Below are 13475 nucleotides of genomic sequence, written 5' to 3'. Positions count from 1 at the left end.
CCAGTGATATGTAGACAACCAGTGATATGTAGAGAACTTTATTTATTAGCTTTTGTTCCCACCTTTCCTGCAAAGATAAACACAGCATTGGCATTCGCAGGCAGCGAGTTGGGACAGGAGTGCTCTGGAGGAGGGGAGGAAGGATTTGTGTTCTCTGATTTGTATTCCAGCCTTGAAAACTTATGTAGCTTGGTGTGACATGAAAACTGATTTAAGTCCATTTCTGTCAAAAGTGCATATTAAAACTGCATAATGAAATACCTGTGGAGGTAGTGCTAAAGTCTCAGACAGATGGTTCACAGTTAGTGCTAACTAGCACAGTGAAATGAGAAGCTAGATTAAGCTATCAACCCTGTAATTAACCATTTGTTGCTCCATTTATCATTCATATCAAGACTTCAGCTGCACCAAAAAGTGGCAATAAGATTTAAATGCTGATACTTAATCTATGAGAGGGATGAGTCTGGCCAGAGTGAATACTATTGATTTATGCTATTATTGCTACTGCTACTTATATTTATGTACCCTTGTATGACATTTTATAGATATGGTGCTACACTTTGCAAACAGAAAACCCTTCTGCCCAAACTCGGCACTTTGAAGAGCTAGAGCATGCACAGAAAGATGTGCTGAAAGCTCTCCAAAGCTGACCAAGTTTCTGATCTCACCACTGCTGGGAGAGACATGGAGTTTGGATATTTTCCTCTGACCTATTGCTGAATCTCATATTCTGCCATATCAAGCTATGACAACGCTGCTCAGTGTTTCTGAAAAATCAGAGAATAGGTGACTTCTAATTAGGGGACATTGAAATCCATGTTTGGAAAGCTCCTTCTGGGCTTGGCAGTTCCTCAGGCCATGTGATGATTTCACCTGCTGCCCAGTGCCTTAGGCAGGGAATTGAAAAGCTAGGAATAAAAAGGGATGGGAGCTTTCCAAGTGAAATAACAGGAACTGTCAGACTGTTGAATTCTGCAGAGCTGGTTCCCTTAGAATTTTAATGTTACTTCGTGCTGTCAAAGCCAGGCAGATAAGAAGCTGTCTTAATGAAGCACTAATTGTATTGCATTCAAACATCACCAGTAATCCTGAATGTGGGACTTTGTCTTTATTCTGTTCTTTTTCCTTTATATGAAAGAATTTAAGAGAATTTGAGATAATTCATTATAGCTGAAGCTGATTGTTGTTCTTTGCCACAAAGTCTTTCTGTTTTACAATCAGAGGACCCTGTCTTTAAATGAAAACTAATGACATGCAGCAGAACCATAAAAAAGTGTGGTTAAGTCTTTAAAGATGAAATCCAGGACCTACTTATTTTGGTGTTAGCAGGGTGTGAACACCTGGGGAGCATATTTTTTATTGCAGCTTGGAGAAGCCTGGCTAGATGTAAATCAAATGAATGGACATGTCAAACCTTCCTGTTACAGCATGCAGCACGCTATTAATTTCAAGTTGCTGTCTTAAAGTTCCTGTCAGCTGCAATATTTGCTCAGCTACAAAGCAAATTATCATTATTTTATTCATTCACACTACTCCCACTTTTCATGTTTTATAGGTGTTCTACAGCCCAGTTAAAATCCATGCATAATTAGTGATAATACTTAGGCTTAAAAGCATGCAGGATGTCCACAGTGAGTTTTAGGTATCCTAAAAAACAGTTTATATGAAATGTAAAGCAGAAGTTTCATTGCCAAGCAGCAGCTCAGTCTTCTGAGGAACAGACAGAAAGCAAACGTAGTCCCAGCTCAACTCCCTGAGGTAAGTTTTTTGACCCTTGTGATCCAAATCACAATCTTGCATCAGCCTGCATGTGTGTACAGCACCCACAAACATCTCCTTCTAGGATGGGATTCATTTTTGTGCCCTTTTAGTCACTGAAAAGCTACATGCAGCTTTTGCCTTTTCTACCAAACTATTTAGGCCTCTTCTAGTCAGCAGGGAGACATCTGAGAGAGGGAGGGGTGCCTTGAATGTCTGTTTACCTGCCCCAGCTTGGACAACAGCACCTTGGTGGGATTCCTGTCTTCCCTGACTGCCGGTCATTGGGAACAATGTGCAATGTGCTGGGACTGGACACCCATGCTAGGTCAGGTAGCAACGTAGCCATACTGGGATTTAGCAGCCAGCCTGCCACAGGCCTCCTGTTCCCTCCGCATCCCTTGCTGTGATCTCCCCAGAGCCAGCAAAGCTCACAGAACAAATCTCTTGCTCCAGCCTGCTCCACTGTGCCCCCCCCCCGAACAAGATAATAGAAGCTGCTCTCTGTCTGTGCTAACTGCAGGAAGCCACACATCCCAACTGAGGATGGGAAGAGAGGGCATTTTGCTCTGGCAGTTTTAGTAGCCAGTTTTTCCTAGACAGCATCTGGAGTATTGGGTGGGTTGTTTGTGAGAGGTCTGATCTCTTGGGCTGCAAGGGTGCTCCAGCTGGCAGCTCTAATCTGCTCCTACCCCCTGCTGCTTCCGTGGCATTTCCCTGCAAGCTTTGCTCAGGATGTTTTGCTACTGATAGCATCCCTGTCATTCTTGAGCAGGGCAAAGTTAGAGCTGGCTGATTTTTTTCCTGCAAAGAGTTTATGCACCCAGATGAAACAACAAAAAAGCATTTTCAGTCAATGTGAGATTATTCATGATTTAAATTCTCAAATTTTAGCCAAAGAAGTTTCCAGGTTGGACTCCCAAGATGATGAAGTTATTGTTCATGCACCCTTGAAAGAAGAGACCTCCTCCTGCTCTGTACCCCAGCAGAGGGGCACCAGCCAGGCTGGTGAAGACCTAAGGGGTTTAGACCAGGTGGATACCTGGGTCAAAGCAGGGATTTGAGTCATCGTCTCTTGGTTAATGGAGCAGTTCTCTGACCAGAAGTAGTGTCACTGGTTGTGAACAAGCATCCTTTTAGAAAAGTGGGGAAGCTTCAACAACGCGAAATATCCTGTAGCTCTGGGATGAAGGTGCTGTGTGACAGGACCCTGCATAGCATCAGGAAGAGAGAAAACCCCAGATGAGTGTCCTACCCACAGAACCATACAATACACACATAGCACTGCTTCAGCTTCAGAGCAGCTTCTGCCCTCTTTAAAAAATGTTTTTTATAACCTGGAACTATATTCTTCTTTGGAACTTCTGAAGGCTCTAGCAAAGCTTAGTTGGGGTCAGCAGAAGGCCATAGACTGGGACACATGCAATTTGAGGACAGAATTTAAGTATATTTTCTCTTACGTTTTATAAATTTCTTAGGCTGATATATGAGAACGTAGCAGGTCACAAAGATAGTCAAGGGCTGAAGTCTATGACATGCTAGGAGAGGCTAAGGTAGATCAGGCTTCTAAGCCTTAAGAAGAAAAGGCTAAGGGAGAATCCAATTGCAGACTTCTACTTGAAAGGAGGGCACAGAGACAGAGAATCCAGTCTCTTCTCAGAGGTGAGCAGTGAAAGGGCATGAGACAAGGGACACAAGTTGCAGTAAGGAAAATCCTGGTCAGATGTAAGGAGGAAGGTCTTCACAATGAGACTTGTGAAGCCTTGGGATGGAGTCCAGAGTACTGGGGAATCTCTGTTCTTGAAAATTTTCGAAACTCAGCTGGACGTGGCCTTTCAGTTAGCCCTGCTTAGAGCAGGAGGTGGGACTAGACACCCCCACATGTCCCTTTTAACTTAACTCTCCACAGTTCAATTATTTTTCTCTTCCTAATATCATGTCACACTTCACTGACACGTCTTTCCATAGCCTTTGAAGAGATGTACATTGCAAGATATTGTTTCTTTATGCACTGTTTCACTTAGGTATGGTCTCTGTTTCTGTTAGATGGTAACACAAATGGTACTTTCCATCCCTGTCTCCTCCCTTCGCTCCAACTCCCCCAGTTTAGTGACAAGTTACTGCCATAGTTTTGCCGTAGGCAAGTGCAATGCCTTTTTCCCATTAGACTGATGCTCTACAGAAGCCCAGTTTGACCAAGACATGGAAAGGTGGGTATTTTATTTGCTATTTGCTGGAGTATCTCTCTTTCTTGTTCTAAACAGGTCCTTATTCTGTTCTTATCACCACAGCATCTGAGCTCCTGTCATGGACACATGAGACAGTGTGACTAATATCTGTTGCATGTTGTTTGTTCTGTCACCTTTTCCCAGAGGGAAAAGCATGTGAAAGCATTAAGTTCTACTGGCCTATTTTTTCCTTGTGCATTTCCTTAACTTGTTTGGGGTTGGTTTGCATATGTCTACAATGATTGCTGTGTATTTGCACAGAAGAGGCAGGTGAAAGAAAGGTACTGTGTACTTCAGGGAGAGCTTGATGAGGTTTTAAAAACTGTCTGTTCCTCCTTCTTTGGAGTTAATAGCATACAGACATCCAGGAAAAGTCTGACTCATAGAGATGAGTTCTGCCCATAACTTAGGTCAGATTTTCAAATTTCTTCCTGTGCTTTACCCCATGCATGGAAAGGTCCGATATTATGAAGACTGTTTCTCAGGACAAGTCACTACAGCAAATGCTGTCCATGAGAGAGAGCTCAGTTTATCCTGGAAGAACTCAGTACAGGTTTTCAAACTGTGACCAAGCTCTATGCATGTTATACCACACTGTGCACTTTATAAATTTAATCTTTGCTCTCCTTCAAACTGTAGCTGTAGGTTTTTTTCCTTTATTTTGGCTCTTCAGATAGTCATGAAGAACCTGACCAATCAAGAAGTGACCACATTTACTTATGGTGAATGGCTGTCAAAGGTGAAAAATGCCATAGGAAGTCTTGTATGAGAGATGCCAGCCATGATAAATGATGAGCAGTTGATGGAGGACACAACGTACACTATTCAGGTTAAAACCAGTGATATTGGAGGTATGTCCATGGTGGATATTTTATGATTTTTCTAGTATGAAGCTCAATTTTCAGCAATGAAAAACATCTCCTAATTAATTAGAAGCTATGTTAAGAAAAGCATGATCTAACCCTACTGTGATGGAACAGTCATTTCGGCTGTCTGTTCATCTTAGCAATATTATTCAATGGGATTTGTTCTCATCTGAGCAGTGGGCATGAAACATTTAGACACAAAGTCTAGATTTGACTGCTCACTGCTTCCTCTGAAAAAACCTTAATCATAAGGTATTGCCCGACCATGCTGTGATGGTCAGGAGCCCCCTTTTCCTTTTTGGTCAGGTCCAATGACCACATAGGGTCGACAAACAGGCTAATGTCAAAGCTTCTGGGCTCTGGGTTTTTGGTTGGCACCATTAGCTTTGTCCAAGAGGACAGAATTAATTTACTCTCTTACTCTTTTAAAGTGTTTTGAAACCATTTATCTCTAGCCATGAAAAAGAATCCCTAAATGCATATAGAAGAGGTAAAAGCTGCAGAGCTTCAAGAGACAAGAAGTGGGATTTGTGTCATTTCCTGGGATCACTGCCTCTTTTCATGAAAACTTCTGTCAGGTTGCTGAATGAAAGCTACAACCATGTACACAGTTGTCTCATGCTAGCCTGGGGCATGTTGCACATTATCTTGCTGAGAACTTGTCTGAAATGTTGACCCTCTAAGGGTATTCTGCCACACCAGTTTACAAATCACCTCCTGATCTCCATCCCTCTCTCTATCTTCTATCTCTCTTTTAAATTTACCAGTGGTCATTTATGCAGCTTGTGAGGTTTTAGCTGAGAATATCAAAATTCCCCTGGCAAAGTGTCTTAGTGCTACCTCACCACTTTTTATCTATCTATCTGCTTTGTCTGCTGCTCATCTGAAAAACATGTAGTGAAATACTAAAAACAAAAGAGAGTAAGACTTGCTTATGTATCTGTCAGTCCATCTAGTATAATGGTATATCTTTCTGTGACCTTTTTGTGAAATTTAGCCCTAGCACACAAAGGTGATAGAAATGGAAACGAGAGGAGAATGGAAGATGACAGCAACAGGAGACAGATCTGCCCTTCCCATTGAATGAGGGATGAGGGGTATTAATCATGAAGCATTTTATTTCATTATGAGCAGTGACAACCAGTAGGAAGGAGCAGATCACAGAGAGATTTCAGAGAGTCTGTTAATGATTAGATCAAACAGCTCACTGACATAGTGCTGAACTTTATCCAGCTTATCTAAAGAGGGTACAAGTCATGAACCATCTCCCCTCGTGGAATCATTATGTATTTCACGATTACTCCTGCTTCAACCAATTGAGAAGAAAAGACCTTTTATCCTTGACAGTCAGTTTAAACATGTTATATAATTTCCTGACATACTGATATTACCTAGGGACAGCAATACTTCACTGTGAATAAAATCAACAGTGTTATAAATGGCTCAGTCTTCAAAATAGGATTATAATCAAAGTTTACAATTTATTAAACGAATAGAGGTAAGCAAACAGCGCTGGGTGCACCGGGAGTCTCCGCTCCACCAGGACGCACACCAGTTACATCAAGTAGCTGATTTTTATGCTCCTAGGCTAATACATATTCATTACTACTTCTAAAAAAAAAAAAAAAACGGGTTATTATAATTAGCTTCCAGGATCCAAACCCTCCTACTGGAGCATGCGCATCAGTCTCCGGTGGTCCCCCTAGGGGTCTCTGGGGGTCTTTCATGCTGAAGGCTCGTAGTCTTCCTCTCAGGTTTTTTTTTCTTGTCCTTCCCCTTTGTACTCCTTGGCAGCATGTCAAAAGCTTACACAGCGTCCCCTGCAAGTTTTGTCTTCTAGCCGTCCTTCAGCTTCTTTCTTTCTTCTCCTTAATCTCCTGGCCACCTGGCCAGATATCAGGGGCTTGCATAGTGTCCCATTCAGAAGCCATAACAGTTACTAGTTGTTAGCAGTTGTTCTGAAACCCCCAGACATCAGAGACTTCAAAGAAAGAACATACAAATACAAATACAAATAGCTCTCTATTGACACTTCAGGTGTTGTTAAAACATTCCTCACAGGCCATTCACAGGGACACTCCAGTCACATCTATAGCAGTGCTAAATCAACCACAAAGAAGGCAAAAAGGCTGTAACTGTTAGGAATAAGAGTTCAGAATAACAAAAGCAAATAGGCTCATGGATTTGAGGAATATTTCTGAAGATTTGATAATTTGACTATAATGAGGGGGAAACTGGGACACTGGGAGGAAAGGGAAGAAACCACATCTGTGGAAGAATTAAATTGCCAGTGCAGGACCCAGAGACAGACAGAACTGCTCTCTAGTGACACAAATTCCTTTGCAAGGTACAAGAACTATATACAGTAACCATTCTGTTTTTCTTAGACTTGTACTTATACAAGGGTATGTAAAACAGAAGGTCACATTCATCATACCATGCGGCCCTAGCACTGTTCCATACTGACACGAATCAGATGAACATATATCACAACAGTATTTATTTCTAGGTATAAAGTTTTTCTCTTCAATTGCTTTCAACTTTCCAGTCCATCAGAGACAATGGAAAAAAAAAAAAAAAAAAGGGAGAGAGAGAGAAAATGCAGAGTAGGATTTGTCACTCCAAAAACTGTACTTCTGATCTTAACTCCTAGGCTAAATTCTTCCCTCCAGGGATGGGGTGCCACCACCTCTCCAGGCACCAGTTCCAGACCTGCACTGTTTTTCTACGATTTTTCTCGTAATGTCCAGTCTGGACCTCCCCATCTTCAATTTGTGGCTGTGGCTCCTTGGGGTATGTCTGACATCTCCACAGCACCTGGCCCTGTCATTGTTTTTTGCTCCCTCTACACCGTCACAGGGTCCTAGTTCACCTACACCAGCTCATGTCCCTTGGCCTCTCCTCACAGCCATGTGCCCCAGCACCTGTCCATTTTGGCAATCATCTACTGGGCCCTCCCTACTGTTCCCACATCCCCCTTGACCTGGGGACCCAAATCAACACAATGATGTAAGTGGGGGCTCCTCTGCACTGAGCAAAAGAGATAAGATCTTTCCTTCAACTCCCCAGCACATCCATGTGCAGAGGTTATTCTACCCCAGATGCAGAACTTTGCATTTCTCCTTAATGAACTTAATGAGATTTCTGCTTGCCTGGCTCTCAAGTTTCTCAGGATTTATTTGGGTTGGAGTTCTGCCATTCAACGTGTCACTCACTGCCCCAGATTTAATGTCATCTGCAAATCTGAGGATACACTCTGTCATCGTCTAGGGTGTTGATGATGAAGTTCAGTGGTGCAGACCCCAGTATCAACCCCTAATCTATTGCACTTATTGCCAACTAAGGCTTGTGCAACCACAGGGCCTTCATCCCTTCATTTGTCAAATTTGTTACAGCTCCTAAGTGTGCCTGACAGTTTCCTGGAATTAAAATTTAAGAATAAAAAGGAGGGTGGGGAGAGAGAGACCAAAATAGGTGAATTGTACATTGATTCAGCAATTTCTCTTCTTTTCTTTCCCATCTCCTTCTAATTACTTGTGAGGGAAATGTCACAGCATGAGGCCTCCATAAGCTTCTTCCTGCTGGAAAGGTTTTGCTAAGAAACAGTTGGTTCTGTGCTTTTGAGACCTTGTGTTAATTGGGAGCCTGCTCCTTGTAAAGAAATGGACTTTAGTTTGCTTTGTCCCTCACCTCAGCAAGCTTTAGGGTCATAAAAGGTACTGCCAGACGAACTGCCTGAATTCTTGTTTTCTTTTCCTTCTTAAATCCTTTCCAGGGAACTGCTGAAAATTAGCCCCATTTTAACATACACAATTTTTCACGTGGACATCTGTTGGGAATTGGCATACAGGGCGTGGACATGAGTCCGTGGAACAATTGCTCGATCTGAGCTTGCCTTAAGCAACCAGGAGTAGGCCTTAGAAAATCTCATGGCCTGCTGTAGCTGAGCAAACCAAGCTACCAGAATAACTATGAGAAGCTCCCACGACAATGATTCCCACATCGCCCAATTGAGGAATTCAGAAAAATATTGTTACCAGCAGCTGGCCTCAAGGACAAGGTCTATGTGACTGCTAATCACAAGGGGGTTGTTTTCTTGCAGGTGGGGTTGTTTTCTTGTAACTGTTTGTCTGAGTTCTTTTGACCAATAATCTTGTGTGAAACACTATCCGCCCCTGTTAAGTTCACTATAAAAGTTAGGCTATTCGGGCAATAAAATGGAGCATGATCTGACTCTGCTGGTGTCTGTCGTGCTTTCGGCCGTGCTTCCTGCAACGTGCGCTAGCAGACATCAAATGATACTTTACCTTTTGCCTGTATGACTCCCCCCCCCCTTTTTTATTTTAGCATTTTTTCAGCCCTATAAGAAAAGTGGTGATTTCTTCTTAATTTAAGTATTCCAATGATTATCCTGAAGACGTGGTAGATTTGTCTAAAAGTTCTCAGCCCCCTGACTTTGTCTCTGCATTGTGTTTTGAATGGAGCTATGGGAAATACAGTCTGCGTGGCCCAAAGCAGATTTACGATACAGTTGTATAAGAAAGGTTTGGCAGGCACTTAGGGTTTTCAAAGCTAGGATATCCAACCAAGGATATCCAACCATTGAGTTTCTTTGTAAGCCAGATTTGGGTTTGATTATCTTATTTTTATTTGCTAAAATTTAAGGGCCTCAGTTCTGACATAGCAATGAACATCTGCCCATGTGGAGTCAAGTTTCTTTCTATGAATCTGCTTTCTTACTGTGGCATCAAAAATAAAATGAATAAGATGATAGTTCATAATTTTGGTCAAATTGTAAATAGTACCCTGTAAAACTGGTAACACCTTCAGCAAAAATGTACATAAGGTCATTTCAGGTGATGCTATAGACTTGAATTCTCCAGGAATCGTGAAAATCGACAGCATTTCTGTTTTCTTCTGCAAAATATGGGCAGTAATGGGCATATGAAATTTAATATCAGCTAATAAATCACAGAATCACAGAATCACAGAACTGTAGGGGTTGGAAGGGACCTCGAAAGATCATTGGGTCCAACCCCCTTGCCAAAGCAGGTTCCTCAGAGCAGGCTGCCCAGGTAGGCGTCCAGACAGGCCTTGAATATCTCCAGAGAAGGAGACTCCACAACCTCCCTGGGCAGCCTTTTCCAATGCTCTGTCACCATCACCATGAAGAAATTCTTTCGCATGTCAGTGCGGAACTTCCTGTGCTCTAACTTGCAGCCATTGCCCCTTGTCCTATCCCCACAAACCACTGAAAAGAGGTTGGCTACATCCTTCTGTCCCCCACCCCTCAGATATTTATATACATTGAGGAGATCCCCTCTCAGTCTTCTCTTCTCCAGGCTGAACAGACCCAGGTCTCTCAGCCTTTCTTCATAGGGAAGATGCTCCAGGCCCCGTATCATCCTTGTGGCCCTCCGCTGGACTCTTTCCAGGAGATCCCCATCTTTCTTGTACCAGGGAGCCCAGAACTGGACACAGTACTCCAGGTGAGGCCTGACCAGGGCAGAGTAGAGGGGGAGGATCACCTCCTTTGACCTGCTGGCCACACTCCTTTTAATGCACGCCAGGATCCCATTAGCCCTCTTGGCCACAAGGGCACACTGCTGGCTCATGGTCAACCTGTCGTCCACCAGGACCCCCAGGTCCTTTTCCTCAGAGCTCCTCTCCAGCAGGTCATCCCCCAGCCTGTACTGATACTTCAGGTTGTTCCTTCCCAGGTGCAGGACTCTACACTTGCTCTTATTAAATCTCATTTGGTTTCTTCCTGGCCATCTCTCCAGCCGGTTCAGGTCTCGCTGAATGACAGCGCAGCCTTCTGGCGTGTCAGCCACTCCTCCCAGCTTTGTGTCATCGGCGTACTTGCTGAGGGCAGACACTATTCCCTCATCAAGGTCGTCGATGAGGATGTTGAACAAGACCGGACCCAGCACCGACCCCTGGGGAACACCGCTAGTCACAGGCCTCCAGCCAGACTCTGCTCCTCCGATCACCACCCTCTGAGCTCGGCCAGTCAGCTGGTTCTCAACCCACCTTGCTGTCCACTCATCTATCCCACACTTTCTCAGCTTTGCTAGTAGGATGTCATGGGAGACAGTATCAAAAGCCTTGCTGAAGTCAAAGTAGATGACATCCACCGCTCTCCCCCCATCTACCCAGCTGGTGATGCCATCATAGAAGGCAACGAGGTTGGTCAAGCACGACTTCCCCTTGGTGAATCCATGCTGACTACCCCTCATAACCTTCTTCTCTTCCAATTGCTTGTAGATGGCATCCAGAACAAGCTGCTCCAATACCTTTCCAGGGACAGAGGTGAGACTGACTGGCCTGCAGTTTCTTGGATCCTCCTTCCTGCCCTTCTTGAAGACCGGAGTGACATTGGCTATCCTCCAGTCTTCAGGCACCTCACCTGTTCTCCAGGACCTTTCAAAGATGATAGAGAGTGGTTTGGCGATCACATCTGCCAGCTCCCTTAGCACATGTGGATGCATCCCATCAGGACCCATGGATTTGTGTGTGTTGAGCCCACTCAGATGCTCCCTAACCGCTCTCACGTCCACCAAGGGGGAGCCCTCCATTTCCCAGACCCTTTGTCCTATTGCCAGGGGCGAGGAGTCCCGGGGGAGTGTCCTTGAAGCAAAGACTGAAGTAAAGAAAGCATTCAGTATCTCTGCCTTCTCAGCGTCTCCTGTGACCAGGACACCTCCCTCATTCAGCAAAGGACCCACATTATCCCTAGTCTTCCTCTTGCTGTTTACATACTTGAAAAAAACCTTCTTATTATCCTTTATCTCTTTTGCAAGCCTCATCTCCAGGTGGGTCTTTAGCCTTCCTTGTCACGTCCCAGTAGGCCCTGACAACACATCTATACTCCTCCCAAGAGGACAGGCCCTTCTTCCACATTTCATAGACCTTCCTCTTCCTTTTGATCTTATTGATGAGCTCCTTGCTCATCCACACGTCTTTCCTGCCCCCCTTCCCCAATTTCCTATTCTTCAGGATGCACCGATCCTAAGCATGGAAGAAGTGCTGTTTAAATGTAGCCCAGCTCTCACAATCATGCTTGCCTTCTAGCATCTCATCCCATGAGGTACTCCCAAGCAGGTCCCGGAAGAGGTCGAGGTTGGCTCTTTGAAAGTCCAGGGTAGCAATCCTGCTTTTAGCCTTACTTCCTTTGCCTAGTTCCATCTTGAACTCCACCATCTCATGGTTGCTGCATCCCAAGCTGCCCCCAACCTTCACATCCCTAACAAGGCCATCCCTGTTGGTAAGAACAAGGTCCAGGAGCACCTCCTGCCTCGTCGGCTCCTCCACCACCTGTATCAGAAAATTGTCCTCAACGCATTGTAGGAACCGTTTGGACTGCTCGTGCCTGGCCCAGTTGCTTACCCAACAGATGTCTGGGTAATTGAAGTCCCCCATGAGGACCAGCGCTCGTGATCGTGAGGCTACTAGCAGCTGCTCATAGAAGGCCTCATCGACTTCCTCCTCCTGATATGGTGACCTGTAGTACACCCCCACAACAGTGTCCCCTATACCAGCTCACCCCTTAATTCTCACCCACAAGCTCTCCACTTGTCCTTCACCCTCCCCCAGCTGGAGCTGGATACATTCTAATTGCTCCCTCACATAAAGGGCAACCCCACCCCCTCACTTCCTCAGCCTGTCTTTCCTAAAGAGGACATAGCCCTCAATGAAAGCATTCCAGTCATGAGAGCTGTCCCACCATGTCTCAGTGATCGCAACAAGATTGTGGCCCTGCAACCGAACACAGATCTCAAGCTCATCCTGTTTATTTCCCATGCTCTGTGCATTGGTGTACAGGCACTTTAGGGAAGCAGCAGGTGCTTCCATCCCCTGGAGGGATGCAAGAAGAAGATACTGGACGGGGGATCAGTAACGCTACCTTCTCTGAGGAGCCCTCAGACAATCCTATGGGAGAGCTCAGAAGTTTTTTCCTGTCTTCAACAGTGACAGTAGTGACAACTTCCCCCAGCCCTTCTCTATCACCTTTAGCTCCCCTCCCTTCCCCTATCAAATCTAGTTTAAAGCCCTGGTAATCAGCCCAGAGAGCTTGCTCCCCAACACACTTGCGCCCCACTTGCTCAGTTGGTGTCTGTCCGTAGCCCACATACCCAGCCTCTCAAAGGACGGCCCAAGATCAAAATACCCAAATCCCTGGTCCAGACACCACCCCCTCAGCCAGTCATTTACCTGTCCTGTTCTGCTCCTTCTATCTGCATCCCAGTCACCCAGCGGGAGGACAGAGGAGAACACTACCTGCACCCCTGATCCCCTCAACAACCTCTCCAGGGATGCAAACTCATTTTTAATATTCTTCATTTTTCTAATAGCAGCTTTCCAGGATCCAACCTGAATGACTACGAGAGGATAGTAGTCCTCCAGTTTAATGAGTCGTTTAATGAGTCTATTATAAAGATAATCTTAAAATACTTTCCATACATGTACATGAGAAGGGCTGAGAGTTGTATGATAAACTGGGACTTTTTCTATTGGTTCAACTTGGACAGTATTTTGAGAAACAGGAGTATAGGAGACAGCTAATGGGAAAGGGAAATGGGGAGTGGGCCTCAAAATGCCACAGTGTTTTGGCTGATAATCT

This window comes from Aythya marila (assembly GCF_965140915.1).
Source record: "Aythya marila genome assembly, chromosome: W".
In the NCBI taxonomy this organism is placed as follows: Eukaryota; Metazoa; Chordata; class Aves; order Anseriformes; family Anatidae; genus Aythya; species Aythya marila.
The sequence above is the reverse complement of the archived record's forward strand: the minus strand, read 5'-3'. Positions refer to the sequence as shown.